General features: G+C 40.2%; 1 long non-coding RNA gene across 1 annotated transcript; it reads right to left on the reverse strand.

Moving 5' to 3' along the window:
• Positions 1-309: 309 nt before the first annotated feature.
• On the reverse strand, positions 310-1,838 carry LOC143522517 (uncharacterized). Its single transcript, XR_013133037.1, has 3 exons — positions 1,671-1,838; positions 455-650; positions 310-378 (listed from the first exon to the last, which is right to left on the reverse strand). It is a non-coding gene; the product is annotated as an uncharacterized LOC143522517 (long non-coding RNA).
• Positions 1,839-6,341: the final 4,503 nt, after the last annotated feature.

The following is a 6,341-nucleotide window of genomic DNA, read 5'->3' on the forward strand; positions in this document are numbered from 1 at the left end:
GAATCTGCTTTCATTCCAGCGTAGACTGGTCCAGGATTGAGGGTGGCCGGGTGTGGGAGCTCACCGCTGTAGCCCTTGAAAAGTGTACTTCTGAAATAAAAGAAGAGTGAATAACATTTATTTTTACACATTGTAATCTGTTCACCAGCACAACTGATTGTGAATCACATATCACATGTCATCTGAAGTACAACGAGGCTAAATTAAATCTTGAAGAGAACAGGGTCTTATCAGATGATCAAAAGCATTCATTTTTTTTACCACACACTGTAATCTGCCTATTAAATTTGGTACTACATACCTAACTCCACTGGCTGTAGTAGCACCTGGTTTTGGCTTTAGGACAACCATGGCATCCACGGGTCCAGGCTTCACCCCCTATTAATTTAAAAGATGGTGTTAGTAAAGTGACTGTGATACATTAACTAACATTAAATAATGAAATAAGACAAACCATTGTTGGTGGTTTATGCCACTTCTGTTCTGTCTGTGTGCATGAAAGGACAGGAGGGATCGACAGACATGCCAGATTCAGAATAATGAGCAGTCTGGAAAAGCAATGCAACCAAGTGTTTGCAGATTCCGCAACTAGCAACACAAGAGCAGTTGCTCTTAATGAGCACAACTGGCATTGAATCACGTAATGTCATCTGAAATACACAAGAGGCAAAATTTAATATCTTGAAAAGAAGACTTCAGCAATGTCAATAGGCGCAATATCTGTCCCATCATGTTGGTAGTGGTGAATGTCACTTGTCTATTGTCTCATGTAACATTTGTGCTGTTTTGCATCACTCTTAAAACACTTGGCTATACTGTCTTTCTATTCTACAGTGTTGTGCATGGTTCAATTTACTAGTTCACTGAGCAACTATAAACTAAATATATTTTAGATTTAAACTTCATTTTCACTCCAGATGAAATGCTTACACATAGGAGTGAAACAGGCCTACTTATATTTATATTATTTTGTTGTTTCCACCACCAACAACAGAACAGTGCAGGTTTTACTTCAACTGCTTCTTGAAGAGTGTTATCAGAATATGTTAATAGGTGTAAGTGTTGCAGCCATATGTTAATAAAGAAGTTAAGATGAAAGATTTGAAAGACAGATTGACAGATTTTAGAAAATGCAGTTTGAAGAATAGCTGAGGTGGACTATATTCTGCTTTTGAGTCATAGAGGTAGATAACAATAGCTCGAACTGTAAAATAAACTCCCATTTGTTTACTATAGGCAAAATAGACTGCTAATGATTCCCACTCAGCTACTCTGCATTTGGCTACCATTGTAAGCTTTGAAAACCAATGCCTATGGTTATCACAGCTTACGTGAAGTAAGAGCAAGGATAAAAGATTGAACTTGTGTTGAACTCACTTTTGAACTTGTTCAACAGAACTTTGAACGTGACACTGAACAGAACTCGTGTCATTTTAACCAGTCCTACTCTCAGCTGGTGTGGCGTATCTGTTTTCTTCATAGATCTGTAGCAGTGAGCCCTCACTGTTATCTCGTTAGCCTTACTTTTGTCTGATACTTCCATCAGAAATACAAACATGTTTTAAAAAGGCATTTCTAGTACTAGGACAGGTTGGTTCGTTACTAAAAACAACATCACTTCATTAGACTGCCACCTCAGGCTAGCTAGCTAACTAGCGTCGGCCACTTACCTTCAAAATTGCAGAGGTAGGATGAAACGTAGAACTTGAAACCCTTTTCAAGTTGACTCTGTGTCGTTGTACTTGATGCTCTGACAATACGACGCACATCGTTGACGGTAAATTTTGGGAACTCCAACAGGCACCTTGTGAATTTAGACTCGGCCATGACATCGACACTTCCGCATACCAACCGGAAATACGGTACCATCCTGACACCAACGAGGAAGTGGTGCGTGCACCTAGGCCAATCAGGGCAAAACCCGTTTCAAATGACAGCAAAATTGACCAATCATATCTTCCCTCTTAGTGGGCGGGCTTAACTGTATGATAATTTCTGCCCGCTGTGGCGACGCTAGCTGTCGTTAGCGTTATTATTTATTTATTATTTACTTTTTTGTACATATGCTACTCAACTTGTTTAACTCTGATTCCTTGTATTACCACTTGTGCCTTGTTTTTGTTTGTAAGCGATTATTGTAAATAAAGGTAAAAAAACAAAAAGGTTATTGTAGCAGCCTGGCTGAGTTGGTGTTTTGGTTAGAATAACAGGAAATTGTGATATCACGTGATACTCAACTTTGGAACGTTTGGTTTAGAATGTTTGGTTGGGAAGGTGGAATGTTTGGATTCAGTTTTGATGCTGAAAAGCTCAAAACAAGTCGCACGACATTTTGCTGAGAATTACAAACCTAAATAATCTAACAAATCTTTCTATTTTTTCTAGATCTTTCTCTCTTTCTATTCTTTCTATTTTTCAGGTGGAGAATGAGTTTTTACCCCAGGACAACTGACCAGCCAAGGCCTGGACAGGAACAGAACCACTTCAAAGACACACCAGGTTTTACCACTCATGGTGAGAAAAATACATTTTCATATACTGTACATCATTTTATACTTCTATGTAAGACAGTATATTAATTCTTATGAGTATGGATTTCCATAGGCTTATTCATAATAATTAAAAGTTAAATATACCCATTTATATAGTAGGTTTCTAAGGTTCAGAAAAATAACATGTTTATTTATTCTAGTGATGACTGTCAAGCTCTTTATTTCATGTGTACAGGATAATGTAATTAATGGAGCATGGGTTATTTCTTTGATTTCTTTGACTCAGCACAATTTTCATAAATCCCACCATGTTACATATATGTATTAACATTGTCCATGTGGCCATGGAAAAAGCAAATAAAAATATTTTTTTTTAAAAAAGAAACAGATTTCTAACATGACATCACATTCTTAAGCATTCTCCCCACATTCTAATGGCATCACATGGCACCATAGCCCTTGTTATAATCACTTGTTCATTGGGAAACACTTACAAGGCATTTGAGCCTCACTGGGAGGCGTGCTGGGTTTCACTTTACCTGCTGTGGGATTTTCAGGTGTGCCCTACAACCCCCAAGCGACAGTGATCCACACGGATCCCTGTGGACCAGCACCCTTCCCTCACAGAAGGACGGCGGGACCCTCAGATGTCGGCCATGTTAACATCCCTGTAGAAGGACCACTCCACACTGGTACTGTGTAACACTGAAGATTACATGCGTATTCAACAAACCAAATAATCATGCATGATGAAGTAGAAAAAAACATTTATTACATTTGTTTGTAAGGACTGGCAGAGGTGCAGAACCATCAGCTTTCTGCACATGACCTGACCAGTAAAACATCAGTTTTATCAGAAAATATGACATCACATATTCTTCAACATTGTAATGAATTCACATGGCACTGTAGCCCTGTGATATGTTTGGTGTAGAGTAGAGCACTTTAGAGTGGGCACCTTGACGACCCACATACAGTGTGGGTGTACTGTGACACTCTTTATCTGCTAGGCGGTTGTGTTTAGTCTAAGGTGATAATGCTTCGAATCATTGTTATACCAGCATAGTATAATACTGATAATACATGTATATGGATTACAGATGTCATTTTTCACTATTTTAGTACACCCCCAAACAATCTAAACAAAACATTGTCATGCTGCTTTGCTGGTTTCTGATACCTCATCTGGACTGTCTAGCAGTGTCAAGCAGAGGCGAGATGTGCTAGCCATGAGCAGAGCTAGGAGGTACTGTAGTTTGGCTCTTCAGTATCTACCAGTATCAGAATTAAAATAATTCTGAATTGTGCCAAAATAATTAAATTAGTGCTGTCAATTCCAGGTGCCGCGATTAAAAGTCCTCACCAGGATTTTGCTCTGGCTTCCTGGATTGTGTTGATTCCACTAATTTTACCTGAATTGCTAATTAGAAAATCTAGCAAGCTTGAGCAAAATCCTGGTGAGGACTTTTAATCGCGGCACCTGGAATTAACAGCACTAAATTAAATTGAATCAAATTGTATTGAAATGTAAGATTTCATGATGCAATGAACTAAAAGAATCACAACTAAGCTAAACTAAAACTGGGTCACACATATACTGAAGCTCTGATAAATGTCTTCCTGCTTCTGGGCTCACGGATGCCCTGCTTTCAGTTATTCAGTACTACTTCATTGTGCTGCCATTACATGAATTGTAGCAAGATGCATATGAGAAGTTGCCGTTCTCGGTCCATCTTGCTTGAATCATATTTCAGTGGCACTTTCAGATAAAGAAACATATGCAACGTAGTACTAAGGCACTGAGAAATGTTATGGTGAGGTAATTTCTGCTAATGTCCTTATTCACCCATGCAGGTGAAGTTGGCTCCAGCAGGTGTTCTAAACTGCCTGTGCTCACTTCACGCACGAGAGTGACCAGGTCAGGACTGATGAGGCCTTCTCCGCCCACCATCACAATGTTGCCTCCACTCCCCAAACCTGCTGGCCGAGAGCCACTCCGTGCCTTCAGGCCTGCCAAAGGTGAGCTCACTCTTTTGCTCTCCTGGAAATGGCATCCAAACCATTTGTTGCAGCAACTACAACAAAAAAAGTAAAAAAAAAAAAAAAGTATTAAAAAAGCAAAAACTGCTTTGAAAGCCCTATAGGGGAGACCGGGTATGGTTGTAACATGGGGAGAGTTGTAACACCATCAGTTCCACTGATCACGGATAAGATAGGAGTCATATGATCATTTCAGTATTTCCCCAATTCCTCCCTGATCCCACATGGTGAATATCAAGGCTGTAAACAGGCACATGCCGATTCCATCGAGAAAAAACTGAATGTATTTCATGTTCCATTCTTTACTTTAGCTGTGATATGTTTGGTGTAGAGTAGAGCACTTTAGAGTGGGCACCTTGACAGCCCACATACAGTGACACTCGTTATCTGCTAGGCGGTTGTGTTTAGTCTAAGGCAGGGGTCTCCAACCTTTTTGAGACTGGGAGCTACTTCTTGGATACAAATTATTGCGGAGGGTTACCAGATTAGAACGCATCAATCGAACGAAAAGTTGGTTGGGGGGGGGGGGGGGGGGGGGGGGTGGCGAGGCGAACGAAAGTTGCGTGTAATAATAATAGTAGCAAAAACATGACGTGGCGACTCATGACGTGGGTGACCCCTGGTTTATTCAATATTGACGGCAGCCTAACTTTTTGATTGACAGCTAATTGAGCAATAGCAAACGAGAGAGAGTGTGTTATAGTGAATATATGTACATGCCGTTACTTGACAACGCGTTCGCGGAGTGATACAGAGAACGAGAATACCGTGCTGTTATCACACATATCTGCAGGGTTAGAACACTTCTCAACCAGTCGGATTGTGAACTAACTGTTGTATAATTGGCGAATAATCATTTAGTGTTAGAAGGGGAGGGACAACTGTGAATTTTGATTGGACATGAATTTAAGTAGATTTCTCGATGGGACCAATTAGGTTTACAAATTTATATGTAATTCATTGGCCCTTTGGCGAGCTATTCGGAAAGGGGTGGCGAGCTACTGGTAGCTCGCGAGCGACGTGTTGGAGACCCCTGGTCTAAGGTTATAATGCTTCGAATCATTGTTATACCAGCATAGTATAATACTGATAATACATGTATATGGATTACAGATGACATTTATCACTATTTTAGTACACCCCCAAACAATATAAACAAAACATTGTCATGCTGCTTTGCTGGCTTCTGATACCTCATCTGGACTGCTGCCAAAGCATATATCTATTAATCTTTGTAATCTATGTAACATGGCTTCTTTAAGTATTGGGTATCACCTGGCCAGCGTTAAGCAGTGGTATGCAGCAGCAGTCTGTGTGATATAAGGAGTTTGTGCTTTGTACCTACTTCTGTTGGCAAGGACAATGTGAGCTTACAAGCAAGACTAGACTTGAATGTTTTATTGCAGTCAGTTGATTGTGCCAGCACCCTACTCCCCAGAATGCCAATCCCACATGCCAAAATATCCATTATCATAATCTATTATTATTTAAAATGCAGTATGATCTGCAGGTCTTAATTTCATATGCTGGTCTGAAGATTGAACGTGTCCTCTACAGTTCTGTCTGTGTTTCATGTCCAGGTTCAGTGGAGCCTCCCCAGCTCCACTCTCCAGGGTGGAGGAGAGAGAGAGTGGGGAGACTTCACGGGAGCAGCAGACATCTTCAACCCTTGCTCCCAGACATCTTCGAAGCAGCTAACCCCAGTGATGCTGGTAGAGGTGACTTATTGATGTTGGCTTTACTTTATATGTCATTGAAATACCTGTACAAAATGTAGAATTTATAATGTTGCATCATTTGTTTTGTGTT

The sequence above is a fragment of the Brachyhypopomus gauderio genome, chromosome 9 (genome assembly GCF_052324685.1).
Source record: "Brachyhypopomus gauderio isolate BG-103 chromosome 9, BGAUD_0.2, whole genome shotgun sequence".
NCBI classification, from domain to species: domain Eukaryota; kingdom Metazoa; phylum Chordata; class Actinopteri; order Gymnotiformes; family Hypopomidae; genus Brachyhypopomus; species Brachyhypopomus gauderio.